This window comes from Dermatophagoides farinae, unplaced genomic scaffold, assembly GCF_024713945.1.
Source record: "Dermatophagoides farinae isolate YC_2012a unplaced genomic scaffold, ASM2471394v1 contig1, whole genome shotgun sequence".
In the NCBI taxonomy this organism is placed as follows: Eukaryota; Metazoa; Arthropoda; class Arachnida; order Sarcoptiformes; family Pyroglyphidae; genus Dermatophagoides; species Dermatophagoides farinae.
In genome coordinates, this window is record NW_027461514.1 from 362910 (window position 1) to 386928 (window position 24019).

The window sequence follows — 24019 nt, forward strand, 5'->3', positions numbered from 1 at the left end:
ATATACTCTAGAGAAATTATTCTGGCAGACTCATCAAAACCTTTATTTACAGAAATTTCCAGAAACAGTTTCAGCAAATTATCGTTTACTCTATCTAAAAAGTTTGGCTTTATAAAAATAACTTCCATTAGTATGTTTACAAAGTTAGTGAAAAGTGTAGGGTCATGCGTATTTAGACAATCTTGAGCAATTATTCGTAATGATTGGTAAATTCTCTCGCAGTACTTAGTGTATTTCGGTAAAACTGATTTCGACGAATACAAAATAATGTTGCTACACAATTTAGTCGCAGCGTTGAGCATTCTCACATTGTCTATCATGAAGACTGAATCAAGTATAGATATATATAGATCGTGGTGAGGATTGTTGCTTAGCTCACCAATAACATCACCTAATATTTCAACACCAGTAATCTTTACAACCAAATTGTTGTTGCTTGTGAGTGCTAGCACATGATTATTAAAATCATTCCAAAGACCGACCGGAATCAAAAAAGTTGCTAAGTGTACAATTAAAGATTGCACTGAAACTAAGAATGACTCAGTTTTCTCAGGAGTGATAAGTCTAAACAAATTAACTGTCAATAAACTTTGTACATTCGGATCTAACATATTAAATCTAGTACTGTCTTTTTTCAAAAATCGCGATATCACCATTCTCAAAGAAACAAAAGCTTGACTTTGTTTTATTGGAGTACCCACTTCCAAAATATTGTATAAGCATTGGATGAGCACTCCCGGATTGTTATTTGTTAATTCATCGAACTTGTGTTCTGCATTCTCTCTTACTTCTTTTCTTTTATCGAGTAAAGCATCGAGCAGCTGATTAACAAGAGTAATGTCCATTTTAAAAATTATGTAGCTTAAAATTACATTAAAAATTATATAAAAAATGAATTGAAATTATTTAATTTCCCGCTTTGCCATCAATCACAAATTATGTATTCTTGGCCGGGAATCATAATTTTGGAGTGCAAAAACATTGATATATCTGCTATAACAATTTGTTTTTTATTTTTTTTAATAAAACTCAAATACTCTTCCGCTACTGTGTTCGGTACATTGGTAGACGAGACTAGTCGAAGTGAGTTATTTATCAGCCTGTAATTGAGAATTTCTCCGCGAATTTCGTCTAAATTAATTATGTATATATTTATATCTTGAAGGATTCTCATCAAATCGTCTGACTTCAAATATTTATCTAATATGACTCTTTCATTCTTGGTGAAAACAATAAAATAAATGCCATCGAGCTCTATCTTTTTTTCGTTATGTTGGGGCTCTTGGTTTTGGTTAATACATAATGTTTTTACAAGGTCCATAGACATCTTAACGAACGCGGGAGACATTATCTCCTTGGACGACGGAATGCATTGAACTATATCTGTAGGTTTCGAATTTAATAAAAATCCAAAAGGTAAACTCCCATCAACTGCATGTTTCAACAGTGTTACAATAGCTTGATTAGATATTGAGTTCATCCACGTTTATAAATCAAGAGTTAATATAAATAAATTTTATTTCAAAAATAATAATTCATCCGTTGATTAAAGCATTGTAAAAGATATCCGGTAGCTCCTTAATAGCGATATTAAATTACTATTGTAAATTTAATTAATTAATAAATTTCGTATTTCTTGCTTTATCAGTAGAAGTAGAAAATTTGTTTGGTCTACAAAAATTATTTTAGTCAAAAAAAGTTTCAATGAGTTCGTCTCCTGAAGTACAGTCTACAAGACAATCCGGCATTACAAACCATTCGGAGGCCAAGCCCCGCTTAACTAAACTCAAGCGCAGAGTTCCTGAAACTAAATCTGCATGGCGCCCAGTTACTAATCTCGGAAGGCTAGTTAAAGCAGGCCGAATAAAGTCAATCGACGAACTTTTTCTTCACTCTTGTCAAATAAAAGAAGTTGAGATCATCGACCACTTCTACGGAAAATCTAAGCTTTCTCCCTTTTCTTCTGGAGCTGCAGATGACAAAATAATTCTCAAAGACGAAGTAATGGGTATTAGTCCCGTCCAAAAGCAATCTTCTTCAGGTCAACGAACTCGTTTCAGAGCCGTTGTCATTGTAGGAGACCACGCCGGTCACCTCGGAATGGGAATTAAATGTGACAAAGAAGTTGCCACCGCCATCAGAGGAGCCATCATCAAGGCCAAACTTGGTTTATTCCCAGTTAGACGAGGTTACTGGGGTAGCAAAATTGGTTTTCCTCACACCGTACCTCTAAAGGTAACTGGAAAATGTGCTTCCGTTGTTGCTAGACTTATCCCTGCTCCTAGAGGAACTGGTATTGTAGGATCTCCAATCTGTAAAAAAATCATGTCTTTTGCCGGTGTAAATGACTGTTTTAGCAGCACCAGCGGTCACAGTAGAACTAAATGCAACTTCATTGCCGCCACTATATTAGCTCTTAGAAAAACTTACTCTGTCTCCACTCCTGACCTTTGGTTCATTACCTCAATTTCTGCTAGTCCTTTAGATTTCTATTCTAAATCTTTGGAAGAAGAAACAAAAGCTTAATTTTAGTTTTTCATATTTTTGAATTTCGGTAGTTTGTTTCACATCGTATTTAATTTCCAATGATTTTCCGGTACATATTAAATATTTTGTAGATTATTTTCTTGGTTAGAAAACTAATTTGAAATATATATATTTCTAACTATTTATTTTTCTTTATGGGACATCTTGTTTTTTTACTTGATCAAAGTTCATACCTATAATGTCGACTAGTCTACTTTCAAGAATAAGATTGCGTAATAAAAACACTCGACATTATAATGATATATATATGTATAAAAGCTTATTTAACAACTTATTTGATATTTCACAGGAGAATAATGAAATAAACGTTCTGGTTACTAAAGAAATTGCTAAGAATAAAATTGATTTCGTCAATAGCAATAAAATATTATGTCATTTTGATCATGAAATTGATACAACAAATTATATTAATTATTTAGATAATATACTCAAAAAGAATATGGTTGATAATGCTTATTCTGCAACTGAATTAAATGAATACAAACAGTTCTTACTCTACGTTTTGGACATACAGAATTTGCTTAAGAATAGAAATAACATTGATAAAGTTTATGTAAAACTGATGTTAGAGCTACTTGTAGTGCTCATGGAAAAACCTGAATTGGTAATAATAAACTTGCAAATCACGTCTTTAAGTTTATCTGATTTTCGCAAATATTTACGAAGAGTGATACAGTGTCTGCAACAATTACAGGCTAAAATTCTAATTCGACTAGATTATCCAATTTCATCAGTTCTGGGCTTGTTCAATAACATAATCATCGAAGCTAGCAATAATAAACTACAGAAATTTAAAATAATAGAACCGGGTGAAGTAGAAAATTATTATTTCACGGAAGAGATGTTAATTCCTGCCTTTAAATTAAAAAGATTATCAAATTGTAAACAGTATTTGCTGTTTGTAAAAAACCTAGATAAAAATGGAGTAGATGATACAGCAAGCATTATAAGTCCAACAAAAAAAAATTCTGTGGTTGTAACAGTCTTCAACTCTGTAAACTATTTTATTAGTTCATGCTACTTCAACTTAACCTTTACAAAGAAATTTTTAATTCTAGTTTTTGTAGCTTTTTTACAAGGACTATTAATTGGTTCTAGATTTACTGATGCATTTAATTTTGTAAGCCATGAAAGTGTTTTGGTTCGACATTTACAATCAACTGACGATACAGACCATTATACATTAAATTCAATGACACCGTTTAATAATTTAGTTACAATGCAAAGGTACTCAGACAAATCAAATAACGAATTGAAGAATGATATAATCAAACATGTAAATAAACTTGTGACTAATTTTCAGCTAATCATTGAAAAGGGTATTAATGAGCGGACTGGTAGCAATATTTATTTCGACCTATTAGCCAATTCTCAACAAATTCACATTTACATTTCACAATTAATCACTTGTATTAGATCAACAATACCGACGAAAAACGCTAAAATGTTATCGTGGCAATATGAAACCACCCAACGCAACATTCAATCAAAAGAATTGATAGAGAATGTCACAGCTTTAATACAAATACTGGAAATCTTATCATACATTGAAATTGATCTGCCGTCTATTGAAAAATACCGAAATGATATAGCCAACATGTTTTTACCAATTTTACATAAGATTAGCCCGTACCTTTCAGTATTTCTTTGTTGTTCCGGCGCGAGTCATAGTTTCAATATTTTAAATATCAGTTCTAAAAAGTCTTGTAAAGAATTATATCCAGAAGCGACGTTTGCATCATTCAATAATTGGCATCTTGAGTCAAATTTTGAAAAAAAAATTATTGATCTAAACTATACTGTAAACCCTAATAAAACTGACACGGATCTTGACAACAAAAGCAGTGTAATATCTACAGTTATAGATAATCTGAAGGAAGTGTCCAATGCTATCAATAAACAAAATATAAGCACTATGGTACTAGTTGGAGGTAGTTTGCTGACGAATTTGTTTGATGATGACAATCCTTTGAAAGCTATTATTGATAGAAAAGCGTCTCAAATTTCCAAAACTATTAAACGAGGTTCAACGTCAACTCGTCAACTACAAGATATCTTTGAAAAAAAAGACGACCAAGTGTACAGTACAATGCCAAAAATTTTTCAAAATATACAAGACGCTATATTAAAGCTACTACCAAATATAATTTCGAATTCTAATAATTTAAAACTCTGGAAAGAAAATTTAGACCACTGTAACAACAAACGATGTTTCTTGATTAAACAAGTGATCAAATTAATTAACGACAGAATTAGCAGTGTTTCACATACAATGGCCAGTTTATTCAATATTCTAACAGGGATTTTTTACTCCATATTAATTTTGTCGCTGAATACTTTTATTATCCTATGTTGTTCAGAACTGGATGTCTTGTCGTCAAAAAACAGTTTTTTCAATACTAAAATTCAAATATTGAACCAATTAATAGAAATCACGAAAGATACTATCAAGCAATCCACACTTGCTTTTTTTTACATACTAGGCATGTTCTTAGTAATTAAAAATGCTTCAAACGCGATTATTCTTAGTTTTGTGATCGCCAGTCAACTACTTGTTTTTGCTCTGAGCGGTATTGCTTACTTAGTCAGGCTTTCAATCCCAAATTTAGCTCATTCAATCATGGTGATGCTAAGCTTTTTAATTGTGATGCTCATTTGCAATGGTTTTTTTATTAGTGTTATTTCACTTCCAAAAACATTCAAGTTTCTTCGTAATTTAAGCTGTATAAATTACGCCTTCTCAATAATTATTATGGCAGTATTACCTGAAAACTCTGGTTTTTTCTCTTTAAAAACTAACCAACTACGAGAAACCTTGGGAGTTCAAAACTTAGATCACACGTATTGTGCATTGATGTTAATAGCATATGGTGTAGTTACGCGTTTTTTTTATTTGGCAATAAATGCTTTATTACACCGAAAAAAATCTCAAAAATTTAAGTTATAAAAGATCTGCTTTTTTTTTAACAAAGTAGTTGATCAACTCATTTATAGTTTTGTTATTGCTACGACTCAAAAAATCATTTATCAGATCATAATTGATTTCTTGATTTTCTATCCAAAATTCACACTGTTTTACAATTTTTTCGTCCATAAAACGCATTATTTTTTTCCAGTACATTACACTGATATACCTACAAATATATTCTTCAGTTTCATTGATTTCTGAATTAAACGAATTCATTCGTTTGTATTGACTGATTTTGCTAAGTTTTAAAAAAATATAACAGTGTATTAACTCATGAATCATCGTACCAACACAGCGATAATAAGGTAAACCTGTCATTATCAATATTTTTTTGATAGACTTTTTATTGGGGGTTAAACTACCATGAAATATTGTACGCCCTGTTATATATCTGATTTGAGCTGTCAAGTGGTTTGAATAACAGATTACATGATCATCCAACTCAATTGGAATACGCTTTACAATATTACCAAAAGAAATTTGGTTAATAACATTATCAGCATCACAGTAAATCTGTGATAAACAACAATGATCAACTAAAGTACAACATGTAAAAGAAGTTTGTAAGAACTTAAAAATATTCATTAGTTCTATATTTTTGGAATTTTTAGTTGATGAATTAATCATAGGTTCTAGTTCTTGAATTTTGTTGTCATCGAATAGCTCATCAGTGAAAATGATTTGGTTCATGGCAAGAAAGGATACTGCGTTTGCTAGAACAGTGTTCAGCTGTTTATTATGAACAATTATGTCTGAAGCTTTACATTTGTAACATAGTGTTTTAGAGTTATTCGTATAAACCCCGCAAGATAAACAAATCAATTTTCGAAGACATTCTTCGCTACAGTAATAAATTTTTCCTGGAGTAAAGCTCGACGCAACTCGCCTTAAACAAATCGAACATAAAGAAGTTTTTCGAGTTGGAATATGCATTATTTATAATTTTACTTTCTTTGTAATTATAAAAGAGCTCAAAAAGTTATAAAAAACACATTAGTTCCAACTAGAAATCAAATTAAATCTTATGATTGTATTCTGGTAAGGTGCAATCAAACAAAGCAATCACTAATCATATGAATAATACGCAAATTAGTATCTGTTTTTTAGATTTAGATGATACATTAATTCCGACATCATGGATTCAGCAGAATAAAAATTCTCGCTTTTTCGAACAGGATCCAATTTTGATTAAAAATTCTTATTTTGAATGTATTAAAAAATTACATCAATTGACAGATAATACTTTGAACAAGTCGTTGAAAACTTTCTTTGAAATTCTCTCTTCTAACTTTGATCATATTGTGATAGTCACGAACGCTAGATTAAAAGCATGGGTTTATAGAGTTTTAGACTTATTTCCAATTCTCCTAGAACTATGTCAACAATATGATGTTCCAATTATTAAGACACAAGTTGACTTAAAGTTCGAACCGCACCCAGCTATTTGTTTACGTGAATTTAACACTTATTGGACAAACGCGAAGTATCGAGTATTTAATAACATAATAGATATTATAATTAATCGTGAAAAGAATAATGAACAAGTGTCGTTCTGCGAATATCTGATACGACAGAATCATTTACATAGTTCTTTTGTCGTAATTAACAAGTCTTATAATAACAAAGATCAGCCAGTCAAAAATAAGACCTTTATCAAGAAACAGTTATCAGTGCCCGTATTAACGAAAAATGTTTCTTCATGTGAAAAAACAAAAGATAGAAAAATAAAATTAAAATTAGCTAGTATTGGTGACAGCCAATTTGAACATGTAGCTTTAATGAAAGCAATCTTGTTACGAAATGAAAATTCAATTTGTTCGATTATCAAATGTAAGCCTCGATTAGAACCAGTAACATTTATTAAACAACTTTATTCTATTACAAAAGCTGTAAGCCACAAAACATACTATGTATCAATATTATTTGACGATGTTCCTCCGAACATAGAAGATGTCCTCATAGATAAACTTTCATATAAAAACCAGAATAATGTTTTATTCGCTAACTTTTCTTATTATAATAATTTGAATTCTCAAAACCTAGATGAAGAAATTGAAAATAAAAAGAAACAAGTTTATGAAATTTAGTTCATCAATATTTATAATGAAATTATCTTTAAAAAGGAGTGTTAATGAAATCAGCTTTTTCACTTTAGCATAATCAAGATCAAATTTTACAATATCTGTTAAATAATAAATTATCATTTAAATTATATGCAATTTATATGATATCAATCTTCAATACATTTCTATTCTTATTTTCTGTAGCTAACGCTATCGAGTTTACAGTAGACATTACTAAAAAGAAAAAGTGTTATGCTGAAGATGTTTTTGAAGGATCACTGTATAAGGCTATAGCTACCCCTGAAACCCATGACTCAATCTCTTTTGTAGTAAAAAAATGTGATGATAGTTATACTTATATGAATAAAATAACCTCTAAAAGAACTGTCATAGCGTTTAGACCAGGAGAAAGCGGTTGTATTGAACTTTGTTTATATTCGACTGATAAGCCAAAAGTAACAGTAGTAATACAAATAGCTGCTGGGTCGCAAGCTTATGATTATTCACAAGTTGCCAAAAATAAAGATTTTGTTTCTGTAGTTGAGAGTGTTGATCGAGTGTCGAGTAAGTTAGTATAAAAACATTATTCTCAGAGCAAATTATTCATTATTCGGAAGTAAATAATTCCTTATTAACTGAGGAATCTGAAACACAAAAATTAGTTAACTCAACTTATAATCGATTATACAAATATACGCTATTAAGTTGCTTATCAATGACTGTTGTAAGTATATGTGTGTTCTTTACTCTCAAAGCTTTTTTCCGTACAAAAAAACTTATTTAAAATATAAAATCAAAAGCTGAACAATTAAAAAATATATAGACGAATTAAAGGTTTTTAATGCTTTGCAAATTAAAAGTTATATTTATTTATAACAGCTAAATGGTTGCCATATTTATTATCAAATATTAGCATTAATCTCACTCGAATGAAAGATATTTCAGTCAAATATAAACTTAATACAAATGTAAGTTGCAGAAAAATGTTAATTATACATAGGAAAAAACTTTTGAATCGGGTAATCTATATTATGACAAAGATACATACATTATCGTAATAAAATCTAACAACAAATCTGACATTTTACTTCCAATAGAATGCTACGCCAACCATAGAAGGAATCCTAAACAACATATGATACAAATTTTATTCAATCCAAATTTGTTAAACTTATCTTTAACTTATTTACGTTCTAGTTACGCCAATATTTTAGAAAACACACCAAATACAATTATTATTCAATGTTCAACAAAAGATGATATACAATTTATATTAGACGCAATACTAACTACCAAGGACAAAATATTGAACAATGAAATAGAAATAAATACTGATAAAATGTATAATTACGTTGTTAAAACTATTTCAAATTCAAATTTATCTAACCACCAAAATTATATTACTAATCTTCAAAAACAAATGCAAGAAATCAAAAACAATATTTTAAATTCAAACCCACACGTCAAGCAAATGTTCAACAGACTTGTTGTTCAGACCAGATTAGTCGATGAAGCTAGTTTCTGGGATCAAAATAAAGAATTAATATATAACGCATTGAAGGTCAATTCTCCCAACACTAAACTTTATAAACATTCTGATCCTGACTATAGCGTATTACTTGCTGAATGTCCTTATTATTCAATCAAATATCAAGAATTGGTATGTAATGAGAAAATGACAGAAAAAGATTTTTTTTTTCATCTTTTAAATTCAAGACATTACCATAACTACGTATCACTACCTCTTCCAACCACGTTAGATTCATATTTTGATTGTCCTGAAACTAAAGATAAAAATTTAGAACTAACATATATTGTTGAGACTTGCATCAACCCTGCTTTGCTTGTACAAGATTCTTATTATAGTAAAATTAGAGAAACACCAAAAAATGAAGTATTTCTGGAACGTATTAATAAATTCAGTACAAACTATATAAATAATGTAATGAAAAATAATTCCACTATCGAAGGAGGGTCGGTAGTTATAAATTTCGACAATCCAAATTTATACGAAAATATTGTTAAGCTTAACTCATTATGTGTCACATTAAAAAATAGTGAATCTGTTAATAATATTAATAGAGAAATTTATAAAAATCATTTAATAAATATAAGCAATACGATCTACAATGACGCGGATACCTCTTCAAATTATACTATTAAATTAGAAAATCCAAAAAAACTTGATTCAACTGAAAACAAAATCGCTAACAGACAGTATCATAAAATAAATCAAAACTTGGTTGAAGTAAAAATTGAAAATTCTTTAAACTTGGTTAAAAGAAGAAAGTTCGATTTTTTTGAGCAAATTTCAACTCTTATTGATATTTTTATAATTAGTACAAAAAACTTGTATCAAGCTAAGTTTGACGAAAAAATTTTAAATCAAATTCCAAAGTATCCAAATCTATTTCAAATGATTAAACAAGTCAATCGATTACAAAAGTATTATTGTAATTTATTAAACAATTTTTTTAAACTATCGGAAGAGAATAATGTTAATGAAGATAAAATTAAAAGATATATCAATGAATTTATGAATTTACGAAAAGAATTAATGAATTTAAAAACGATAAAATATGATGATAACATTGATTCAAAATTATATAAAATTGTTAATATTCATACAATAACGCAACCAATACTTAATTCGATAGATCATATTATTTTTTTAATAAATAACGATTATCAGCTTTAAATCTTTGATATTACAACTTTCCTATTGCTAAATCTTTTATGCTTTCTATTATGTAGTCATCTTTTTTTTCAAACAAATTATTATCAGTGTATTCAGAATGAAGAAGCACATTTTTTTTTACAGAAACGATATAATTAACGACGTAGTCATAGTGAATATTCCCGTTTGTTGCAATTCTGTGTATAGAATTATAAATTTCATCGCCTGACATTAATAAAACACAAGGATCAAAATAAGAATTGTTAGAAAAATTACCAACTAACGGAAATTGATCAATTTTACTGACATAATTTATGTTATTGTTACATGAAATTAAAAATCCGTTAATTGCAATATAAAATAAATTCTTGTAAGGATAAATAGTTAAGATAAGGTCACCAATTTCTAAAACACAAAAGAGGATTTTGTCTTGGTTTTTTAAATTATTTAAATAATCTTTTGTTGCAATTTCTAACGAAGAAATTTTTGATTGTAAAATTAATGTAAATGAATTAAATTCTGGAAATGATAACTTAATAGTTTGAAAAGATATTATATTTTCTTCAGGTAAATTTTGTATTTTTTTTATAGATTTGCTAGTTTCTAATATGGATGAGGATAATGCCTTTATTGGAAGAAGGTTTTGTTTTATTAATTGATTTGCGAAATAAAAACAAAAAATTAACTTGTTGAATCTATTCCAATTACAGATGGGATAAATAAAAGAATCGTAGATTGCATCTGAAATTTTCTTGTATTTATATATTTTTCCTAGTATCCAATAACCTATACTAAAAACTTTGATTCCTTCAGATAAATCACTCCGATAGTATATATCTAAAGCTTCTTGTAAAACTAAGTTTGTACTAGATTCATTATCATTAAATATTATTGCTTCATTACTAAAAAAATTTTTTTGATCTTTTATTGCCTCAAAATCATTAAAGAATTCTAAAAGTTGAACGCGTGTATCCCAATTTTCGATAAGTAATTCAATCAAATTTTCTTTAGATCTTTCTCTGCTTATTTCATTGAACGTAGGATCTTGTGGACAGCAAATGATCTTTGTTATTTCTTTGCAGAAATTAGAAAATGATTGTTGCATAAAATAAGAACTAAAAATAGTAATATTAAGTATTATTTTTTATTTTTAAAAAATATAAAAAAAAACCCCTTGAAAAAAAAATATTATTCCCTTTTTATAGGCTGAGTTTAAATAAAAAATAGTATTATTAAATGAATTCAAAGTTTGGTGAGAAATACTTATTAAAGTGTGGATGGAAGGAAGGAGACACGTTAGGCAAGTCTGGATTAGGAATAACTGAACCAATAAAATCAAAAAACTTATCTAATTCATTGGGAAAAGATGAATTATTAAATTCAGATCCCGCTTGCACTGAATGGTGGGTTGATAAATATAACATATTAGCATCTGGTTTAAATACACAAAATTTGTCTGATAGTGATTCAAGTGAATCAGAATCTTCTGATTCTGAGTCTGAAGATGAAATCGCCACAATTAACGAGAGCTTATGGAAGTTGCCTAGTGACAGACTATTTGAGTTAGTTTTAAATCAGTGATAATCTCTTTGATTTTTATTATGTTATATAATGATCAATCGAGTTTGTTAACTTACAGGGGCTTTAGTTAATTATAAATTTATCTTTTTCACCCTTGATTGGCCGGCAAGGGGTTATATATGCATTTGTCTGCGAGTTTTCCTATAAATAAGCAAAAAATATAAATGTCGTGTTGCCCTTTATGAGGTTTTACTGCACTCACATAAATGTACGTTCTTACACAAAACATCTAAGAATTTTAATATTATTGAAACAAGATCAACGGCAATCGCAAAATGATAAACGATCAAATAATACAAGTAAATAATAACACCAAAGCTAACAATATACTAGATTCTGATAATACCAAATCATCTACTGCTTCAGAAATGAATTTAGATTTTGATTTTCAACAACGAAACAATATTTCTTTTCACCGGATCAAAATTAATATATCTGGTGAATATGAAACTGAAGTTAGCTATATGATGGAAATTCCTACGGATATTCATTATAAATCTTACTCGGGAAAAGATCTAACTATGTTGTTGGCAAATATAATTAAAGAAGCAAAAAAACCATCTTCCAAAAAAACTAAAATTATACCAATCAATTGCAGTGTTGACGAAACATCAAACAGTAATAATGAAAATACAAACAAAGAAATTACTTTATTAAAATCTATCAATTCTATCTACAGGAATTTTGCAAAAGAAATCGCTGTCGCAGTTATGACGAGATCAAAGTTCAAACATTTTTCTGACGTTAGTAAATTATTCGAACAAGATAATTTTGATAACTATTACTTGGTTAATCTTAAAAAATTCTTCAGATCACTAACTAATCGAGCTATTGACTGCATTAAATTATATGATGATCCAGACTTTGAAAGTGAATTAGCAAATGCTCGCGCTCTTTCTACTAACACTATTTCATTCATCAAATTGGTAAATCTCCATAACAAAGGTGAACTTTCTTTAGAACAAATTGATGATTTATCCTGTGCTTTATTTAAATATAAAGTTTCAGCTGAAAGAATCGCAGATTTTAATGCTGATATTGGTAAAAGAGAAGAAAAAATAGAATACAAAGAATTGACATTGGAACAATTGGTTGAAGAATATTATCATTACAAAATCGAAAATCATGAAATGTTTGCGGAGACTTCTAATAAAGACTCATTCATATCGATCGTTAGCAATATTGACGATAAGATTGATATAAATCCAGGAAAAATAGTCGACGATTATACATCTGTGATGGTAAATGCTAAAAAACTAAACATTAAAAAACCAATATTTTCGCATCACAACACTATTGCATATCAAAAAAGACTTAAGGAAAAAGAAGACCGAAGGAAATCTCTTTCTTCGGACGAAGTTGAAAATACTCAAAATGGTCTTTGTATAATTGGTATGTTCAAATTAATACATAGATTGAATAAGCACAAATACACCAATGCACTTTCATATATATGTGATGCATCAAAGCTTCGATTTCTTATTGAATCTTATGAAGACGTTTATGCTCGTAGTTATACAATTACTGAAATTAGAAAACGTGGACAACCAAAATTATATAATTTCTTAACTGGTTTGAACGAGAAAGCTATCTATTATCCTATAAATCCTCGATATATTAAAGATTTTGATATGGTAGATTATTATTGTTTATCAGAACGACAGCAAGAAACTTTCATATACTTGAAGCAGGTTAACTTTTACATGGAAGCGGTTCGTGATATAAATACACTCATAGCTAAAATAACTAAGTTGGAAAAGGATTTAGTTTGTGAAACAAATGAATCAGTTAGACTTGCAGTACAACTCGACGATGTTAAAAGTTTATTGAATAAACGCGAAGAACTTTGGAAGAAAAAGTTTATATTGTTTTCAGAATGGCATAACCAAATAAAATCTATTCGAACTGAAGTTAAAATTGGAAAAACTGATTTAGTAGCCGTACCAGATTCTATCTCACCCGATCAACCAGCTATAGATCATAGAAAACAAAACCTTATGTTTCCAACAACAGCATTTATAAAAGAAACGAACAAAAATGATTTAAATAAATTCAATCAACACATAAACAAGTTACCCATTTGGTCGACTGGTGCTGAACCTATAAAAAGACTATTAAATATTGAAGAAATTTTGGACGCTGTATTCACAGACGATAAATTTAAAAACAGAGATAGATTTATAATACAAAATCAAAAAGTTGATCCAGTACCAAATACCTATATAATCCCAGGAGAGAATAAAATAAATACTAAGTTTGTACTGTATGAGACCGAGTTAATGCAAGAAACTAGATTGCCTGTAATATGTTGGCCTCATCAGGGTATTTATCGTTTCTGGGACGAATATAATAAGAGAATTTTATTACTCGCTAGAAGTTTTGCCACTGGGTTATATGCTTGGGATTTCAACATATTTTTAAATTACGTCAACATTTGCGGATTCATGAATGACAGATATCAAACTGAAAATTACGAAAAACAGGTATTAGCTTATACGGAAAATTCCTATGAAATTGTTAATAAAAACAAAAATCAATTACCGAAGAGTCAATTCAAATCTTCATCTGAATTCATCCGTAAAACGTTTTTTACTCGCAGATTTGTAATTCAATTCTTAGTCGAATCATTAATACATTCAGGTATGAATGAAAAACAATTACAAAATATGATTCTATTTATAAAGGACCATTTTAAAAACAAATACACAGCGAAAGTTTTGGATTACCCAACTATGTTAATGTTCCAAGTTCAGTTACTATTGGAAGAGTTTTACAACGTTTTGATGAAACTAGTTGCAGTTTTATCAACAGAGTCGACTAAATTTCATATAAATGACCGAACCCACGCTGAAGCAAAGATTGAGGAAAAAGTTCCTTGTAAAGATATACTGAACATGTCAACTCCACAATTAAACGTTATGCGACACAAAGTTATCGATTATTATAATTTACCAGAATCCGAAGATAGAACACCTATACCACTTAAACCTATTAAAAATGTTATGCCTAAATCTAAAAAATGTCAAGCTGCTATACCAAAATACAATATGCTTGTAAAAAAAAACAAGTTTAGTGTAGTGGAAAACCCAAAGTATTCAAGTCCAACTGACATGTATGGAGACTACGACGATGTAGGTGACTTGACTCCCTTTATTCCAGCTTCTGAAAAACCTCAATCAATAGTAGTGAAAAAGAAACGCACTCGTCGTTCAACTAAGTTTCAACATTTCCATAATAAGCTAAGCTCTGAACTGTCTAAGATCATCCAAAAACAATTAGACTATGCAAAAAAACTTAGCAAGGAACTGATCTCATATTAGTTATATGTATAAACGCCAAAATGACGTATCATTTTTTCATACTGCTTAAAATTTATTAGATTTTTTTAGATATATATGCAAAACATAACATTAATTTTTATTATTACTAAATTCCAAACACTGTTTTAAAACAATTATTCCATGAATAATTAAATGGATGTACAGTGTCTTTATTTGAGTTTTTGTTGTTTAGCCTGTTAAAATTCTTTTTGAGCTCAAAATTGCTGGAAGAACTAGTATCAGTCATAGGTGAAGTTGTTGTTATTGTTGCTTTATCGTTTTTATTATTTGATTCATGATATTTTTTGTAAATATCTTCAGTTTTAGCGTCCCACTTATAATTGTTCAGTTGCAATACGCTACGAAATTCTTCTCTAATTTGTCTGTAGGGGTCAGCTAAGTTTAGAATATCGTTTGGCGTTTGGGTTTGTTTATCAATTTTAAATTTATAAGCCTTGGCCAAATATAAACCAGCTTCGTAGTTTTCGCATGTGAACGAATGAGATAAATGAGTTTTTTTATCATTGCTTAAGAGCTGAACTGTCCATTTGTTTCCTGAAATTGATATGTATCGGGTAGCAAACATATCATAGCTCTCTTTGCTTACTAATGATCCATCAATTAGAACATCGTCTTCTGTTTGTTTTTCACTATCATTATTAGTTTGTTTGCGCCTTGGTTTACTTTTTACAAGATTTTCATCGTCATTATCTTTTTTAGCTTGCCGTTTTTTAGTGGTTGACGTTGCAGTTTTAGTTTTTTTTTTTACCTCTGCTGGTTTAATTTTAGCTTTTCTAGCTGTTTTTGAAACTATTTCAGAGTCAATACTCATTTCTGAAAAATCTACTGTAGATCTACTGCTTGGAGTAAAACTGTCGATGTTTATCTTTAAATCTTTTGATTTTATAGTTTTAGGAGAGTTGAACGTAAATTCTTTGTTCTCCAAATCATTACTCATTGGAACAGATATGGTCTGAGTTGGTATATCTTCTTCTGAAAGCGATAAACTTGGTTGATTATTATCTAGAATTGTGCTATGTTGAACCAATTGTTTCCGTAATCCAATTTCAGTAAAAATTAATTTCGTACTAATTAAAAATGTATTTCCAAGTTTCAGAAAATCAAAATTAAAATATTTGGTCATAGGAGAGATGACATCTGCAGCTTGAATATTCTTAGGAATATTATCAAAGACCTTATCGCACGCCTGTATAAATCTTTTTATGTTAATCAACCAATGGTTTGGTAATTGATTTATCTAAAAATTAATTAATCGTTTTTAAACTTACTTGTACTAATTGATAACTTGATGCAAAAAAAAAGATTTGAAACTGATCGATTTCTTGCAAAGAAAAGCTATTTACTGCATGTTTAGCTAGTTTGTCAGTAAATAATTTTTTGTAGTGACTAGTTGAGAGCGTTTCAGTTGGTCCTAAGAGCTGCTCTACTGTCCTTTTTTTTGTACGTCGAGCAGATTGTGTTGCCGTCATTAATAGTGCTTTTGACAGTGAGAATGGTTTATAATACAATTTGATATAACCTTGATTGACAAATACTAAAAATAAAAATAGAAATTAATTCAAATTTTTACTTATCCTGAATTTCTTTGCAAATAAACTATTCGACTACGTCTTAACTAATTGGTTAACATTAATAAATTTAGTGCTGGCTTTTTAGTAGTTAATCTATAATACTAAGAAATCCGAGTATCGAAACTGTTTGAACAAAAAAATTTGTTAAATTATTATTGAACACTTGATTATTGCTTAAAAACAATTATAAATACACTACGAGATTTTTGTTATAACAATTTTAGTTGCTGAATTATCAAGCATTTTAAATTATCTTATAGAGTTTACATTAAATTATCCATAAATTGCAATAAAAACAAAAAATAATAGTTAAATCGACTTGTTAAAATTACCAATACAAACTAGTAATTTCCCATTAAATTATAAAGTCAATTTTAGGGTTAGCTTAATATGAAACATCATTGAATGATGATCTAATCACACATTATTAATTCAATTGTCTAAAGGAAATAATGGAGCTACTCTGAGAAGTGTTTGGGGAAGTTGAGAAAGTCTATTTCCAACGTTCAAAACGCCATTTAACAAATTGCCTGGTAATGCAGCGTCTTCACCGCTCATACGATTGACACTGGTGGCTAAGCCTAAAGTACGGTTGCTGAGATTGCCCAGAGTTTCACCGTTTAAAATGTTGGCAGGAATGTTAATAATCTGTAGAGGAATTTGACTTACGTGATCTAAAAATTGGGATCCGATGATGGGAATATCGACATAAGGTAACAAAGAAGGTATCGCACCCTGAAGTTGACGAGATTCAGCGTTAGTAGTAGATTCAGATTCGTTGTTTGATAAACTTTGTGTGTTTTCAGTAACATGAGGTACAGCTTCATCATTCGAACCTAGGTTAGTGGTATTGATGAAAACAGGTTTTGTTTCATTCGCTGTGGTGAAGGTTGCTTCCGTAGTCACAGGATGTGTGCTGGTAGTGTGAATCGTGGAGGTGGTCGGGTGGTATGTAGTGTCAGTAAGATCTTTTCTAGTGGTTTGAGTGTATTGTGAAGTTGTAGTTTCTACTTCATTAGGTCTAGTAATGTCAGAATAATCAATGTCCACTGGGTAGGAATTGTAAACGGTCCGTTCTGGAGTAGTGTTGTTTTCAATGATAATTTCGTCTGTCTTGGATATGATGCATTCTGCAGTTGTTGTATGGGGGTTATAGTATGGTTTCAATTCGTAATTGACCATTTGATTACCGCTTAAAACAGTTCGATGAGCGTTGTTCAAAGAACGCGGAATTTGTTCTTCGGTTGCGCTATGGATGTACTTGTGTACGTTGGCATCGCCACTAGTGTATAGGTTTATTGGGTTAAATATTCCGGATTCAATTCTTTCGAGAAGGGTTGGGAAAATATTTTGTATTGGCAACTGACGTATGTTTTGTCCTAGTGTGTTGGGCAAAATCGAGTTAAGTCCTCCAACGAGTGTTTTAATAGAAATGGGGATACCTAAAGTTATTGCATCCGAAACTACCTGGTTCATGTCTAGATCGATCTTTTGAATACCATCTTTATTGAATCTATAATTTCCAATTTCAGGAGAAGAAAGAAATGAAAGCGTTTCAGTTGGGTAAAATAGTTTAATGATGTTGTTGAATCTATTTGAGATTATTGGACCGTTTAAAGATTTGGTAATAGCATTTAGTTCTTGTGATGCTGTATTTCTGATTCCTGAAAGTACAGGCTCAACGATTCTAGTCAGTGGAATGTTCTGTGTAGTTTCATTAACTATTTGGGACACAATATCTGGAATAATAAAACTTGATACTCTGTCTTCATAGTTTGGAACTGCCAAAACAGAAAAGCACAGCAAAGTAATCTTTGAAATCATTGTATATAAATCTAGAAGAGTTACTTTAAGTGTGAAGATTTATGCACTATTTACACAGATATAATATCCGCACACTAGCGTAGATTGGATTTCAAATATAATTTTAACTGAGATTATGTTGAATTCCAACACAAAGGACATTGTCCTCTTTTCAAACTAAAAATTTTTCATAACATTAACTTACAACCAGACTCTTGAGCAACTATTGTGAAACACATGGTTACAATTTCTGAGTTTCTTGACAATTTCGTTCGCATTAATAGTATCCAAACATATAGCGCATACCACTGCTTCTTTTATTTTGTGATCTTTCAAACTATCAAAGTCTTTTTTAGTTAATTTTCTATAAATTTTACTATTATTTATTCCACCTCTTAAATCAAAATTTACATTGAAATATAAGTTCATTAAAATACACGTCAAAACAAATTTCACCAAAGTACTGATAAAAAACAAATAGTTAAAGAGTTTAAGATGAGGTTTGATTGTATTTCTTTTGTAAATCCACAATGTGCAAAACCAGAAACTACTCAAAATATAATTTACCAGTACTAAACATATATTTGTTTCCCAATTCGAAGCAGTAATTAAGTGTGGCAGTATTCTCAGAAATTCTTCGGAGCTTAAGCTATTGTAAGTCACAATATTAGCCACCGACAATGCCCGAAATATCAAAGTAACCACGTTTACTAAAAAACATGTCGAAAATAATACTTCATGGTATCCATTAAACACTAATAATGATGATAAATTAAATCTTTGAATGATCAAAATTGTAAATAATGGTAGAAATGTAAAAATCAAGAAATGTGTATTAATTAAAATCACAAACTGACTAATCACATCGGGATTCAGGCTTCCAAGTTGTATTAACGTATTATTACTGTCTGCTCTAACCGAATTATTATAAAAAAAATTTTTAAAATAAGAATTGATACGAGTATATAGTTTTTTGGCGAACTTATATATCTTAGTTAAATAAATCTCACTTCGAACCGTCAAAGAAAAAAAAAAAATTAGTTTTTCAGCTAGCTTGTTGCCATGCATAATATTCATCCTTAATCGATCAAATTGCGTCCAAACAATAGATAACATTTGCTTTAGTTCCCATTTTAAAGGATTTAATCTAGCTAAATATTTAAAATTATTTTTGTCTTTTATTTCTATATTAATCCATAATTAACGTTTTTGTTTATTAGATGAGTGAAATATTACCTTTAGTTGTAAATTGTCAGTTAGCAGTTTCATCCACCAAAGATGACGTCTTTCTGTATTTAATTGGTCAGTTTAATTTAGCAAAAAAACGAACTCATTCATTGGTTTTGACTTTAACCGATTACTATGAGGCTGGAGGCAGAACTGTATTTTTTTGTGCTTCAAAAATCAGCCCTTACTTTAATAAATTATATAAGCAAATTATTAAAAAATTTAAGCATAAGCTCACTATTTATGATTTTGATCTAGACGATAAGCTGGTTAATGACATTGAGCTAATTAAATTGCTCTTGAAAACTCACTACAATAAGTTAGTTAATGGATGCATTATCGTTTATCCCATTCACATAAAACTCGACTGCTTCCAAAAGCTACATAAGTTCACGACGGTTTGCAAGAGCCAGTCGACTGAGCTTTTAATGATTTCAATAACCAATGAAAAAAAATATGAAACGTATGGCGAATTATGCGAATTTATTTTAACCAATCCTAACGGAAAAGAATTTTACTTCTGGTCTAAATGTTGTAAATCTGACGATACAGAACTTAAAAACAATGTGCTAGATATTAAAAATGATATTTTAACTAGAGCATATTCTGATTCCTTACGATCATCTATCGATTCATCAATTCTTTACTCACCAAAAGTTTTTTCGAATAACGCTATTGAAACTATTTATTACTCTGAAGAATTTAAAGACGTGACAGACATACTAAAACACGCTCATTGTGATGTTTCAAGCCTGCCTTCTATATTTCTTTTTCCACATAAACTGGATAAAGAATTTACTCTCAATATTAAATCTTTCTATTGTCTGTTCAACAACATAAAAATGTCAGCTAAACAATTAGATAGCTCGACGCATGAACAAGAGATTTCAGAATTTGTTTACGACAAAAACAGCAATAGCTTATTTTTTAGCGACTTTGTACGGGCACAACACGCAGATTTTGATCAAAAAAGGTTTATAAATGCGTTTATTTTTTCAAACACCTCGATTAATCAGACTTGTACTGTTTCTAATTCAGTCATTTTACCTGGTTGTAACTTATGCTTGTCCAACTCTATTTCTAACTGCATAATTGGTCCAGATGTTTGTTTCGACTCAGAACCAAAACTCGACTTTTCTAATTTATTTATCACAAGTGACAAATTCATTGTAGAAAAAATTAGTGAAGCCGGTAAGACGGATGTAATCGAACTTTCTCCAACTATATATGCTATCAAGCTTACTGAAAACGAAGTGGCAAATTTAAATTTCAGCCGCAAACCTGCTTTTTTATCTAAAAATAGTAGATTTGGTGAACATATTCAGGATGTCGTTGATTTTTTTTTTGAGGAAGATTCTTCTTCCTGGAACGAACTACAAGAAGAAAACAGTGAAAAAGAAGAGCAAGAAGATGAAAAAAAAAATGAAAAAAACGAATTTGAAAAAGAGAAATCGTTAAATAGACCAAACGCGGGATCGACAGCGTTTAGTGATTTTAAACATGAACTGTACGAGTTGATAGTAGAATCGTCACATTTACCCAGGAAATATTTGCTCATGGAAGCGAAAAATTTACGCATATCGTTTATGTTGGACCACACCGACCTAATTCGTGGTATCGTTTCTATAATGATAGACGAAATTTTCGACAAATCATCGGAGGAAGCTGCGTTGTTTATTGAACAATATGGATTTGAAGATATGTTAGAAGAGCTAATTTTCAATGAGAAAGATATATCAGTTTTTTACGAAGCTTTAGAGGAAAACTGTAAACAAAAGGATAAACTCTTTATCACAATCATCACGTCATTTGAATACTTATTAGATGACAACGAGTTATTATATCTTTTTGAACCTAAGTTTCACTCGACGAAAAAAGCTATTGCTAAGTATATTGAATGGAAAGAAAAACAGCAAAATATATAGTACGTTAATTATGCATCGCGCAAAAAAAATATTCAGAATTACATGCTTCGTCTTTTAAGGTATTTGCATTATAATTTACCGCATGCACTAGGAACGTCTGATTGTTTAAATAAACTATAAAGTAAAATGAATTCGCCTATCTACTCAAGAAGGCCTAACTGTTTAGATAATCGACTCAATAAACGCAAATCGCTAGGTTCTAGAAAACTAGTTCGTGATCCTTTGAGTACTGGGACTCAAACAGAACTAAATGAGGTCCATGCTCAACTAAGCCACTCGATTGAAGCTCATCTTTGTGATACTACCAAAAAACACGAACGTAGACATAATAATCGAGCAAACCTTAATAAATCGTCTGGACAAAAAGGTAAATACAATGGTAAACGCGACTTCTCAAATGGCACGTTTCAGTTTCTAGGTTGCGAACGTTGCTCAAAGCTTAACTTCGAGTCTGGATGTCCAGTCAGTAATACTGATAAATCTATTAAGTTGATTAACGTTTCAGTCCCGTTTGATTCCATCTCAAACTCATTATCAAATATTTTAAATAAAAGTGATAGATCTGATCTAGACCTTCGAAAAAAAATAAATCTGTCTCCTTATCAATCTAATTATCATCATGAATATGGCGAATGCCCTGATCAGTGGAAATCTTATTCCGATTGTGTACCTCAAGGAAATCCCGTGAAGAATTACTGTTCGTCAAGCTTTAACTCTTATAGCAGTTTTTGCGATCCAGAACGCCCGGCTAACTCACAGTCAAACACTATTTTCAGACCTGCTACGAATGTTCACGATCTCCAACATCAAAACAGCGCTGGCTCCGACAAAATCAATCAGCAATTTGACGAAGCTAAAACTGTTTTGACTACAGTACAGCCAACCAACTATCAAAACAATGATAAAAATTTTTACGACGGAGATTATAAGTATCTGAGCTTGAATCGGGAATTCAGACTGGCGCCAAATATGCAACCTATTGGAACTTTTAATACACATAATTATAATTGTCCGCCACGCACGATTGCTAGATGTGTTAATAATACTTCACATACTCAGGTGCCTTTACAATGTTTTACAGATGGTAGAAACTTTTACTATGTTGTGCAAGAAACGCCTCAATTTATTCAACCTCTATACAACGGCTCAAATGATTTTCAGCCATGCCTTGTCGATGATGAAAAGTTCTATCTTATGAATGGACCTCAACGACAGTTCACTGCAAATGGACCTCAACAAACTTCTCAAGTTCCTTTAAATTTCATGAACAAAAGCGTTAGTATGGATACCGGAAATGCCATAAAAATTTCGCCCGAAGCAACTGTCAGCCAGTACATCAAACTAGATGATTACATTCAAAACAAAGAAAGAGACTGTTCTCAATACAATTCCAATTACACCAAATCGCCGTCTATCAATCTTCCTAAATCGTCTTATAGAGACAGAGCGAACAGTTTTAACGTGACCAGCGAGTGTTTATCTACGGAAGAAAAACCAAAGTCCAGTGTTTCTGATTGTAACGACCAAGATAATTACCCCACCACTCCACCTCGTTGCAATATGACGCATTCTAGACGACAAACTGTGTCTGTTGAAGTGCCAGACCTGCTTGCCACTATTGCACAAGCAATTAATGAAAGTGTCAATAACGAAAAAAAAACAGAGACTATGTGATTATCATAAATTCTCATATAAATCTACTATGTTTAATAATTTTGCTGTGTTTTGATAAAAATCTTTGATGAGATGTCTTGCTCGCGTTTATATTCTAAAGTTTCGAAAAAAAACCACAGCAAGCAACTAATTGACCAGGCTTGCGCTTGACAGCTGTGTACGTTATACTCACCGTTCGCGTTAGTCAGCTCCGGCAAAGAATACCACGGTCCTTGTTTTATTGTTTTCTCCTGATTGCTAAACAAATGTCCTATAAGCATGTTTAAATTCGGAAACAACTGCTGAATTTTGCGGTTTTTTTTTTGAGCGCATATAGCGGAACACCAGAAACTTGATATCCACAACCATTCGGGGCCGTTGTGGTAACTGGCCCCATGAGCCGTGTTAGCGTCTGTTGAGTCGTTGTAGTTATCGTAATAAGGAACGTAAAGTGAATGAAATGGCGCTAGTGTTTTAATTCCAATCTGCTTCGGGTCGCCAAGCAGTTCTTTCTTAGTCAGCAAAATGTGGGATATTATTGTATCTTCGTCAAATACATCTGGAATCAATGTTAAAGCTATAAGTGCGTTGGGTCGCAATAAATCGTTGTGACTGGGATCAGCACAGCCTATTAAATCGTTTATGTAAATTTCTTCTTCCTCG

General features: G+C 30.6%; 1 pseudogene; it reads left to right on the plus strand.

The window, feature by feature from the left end:
• Positions 1 to 1704: 1704 nt before the first annotated feature.
• Positions 1705 to 2529, plus strand: LOC142597884 (small ribosomal subunit protein uS5 pseudogene; annotated as a pseudogene).
• The last annotated feature ends 21490 nt before the right edge of the window (positions 2530 to 24019 follow it).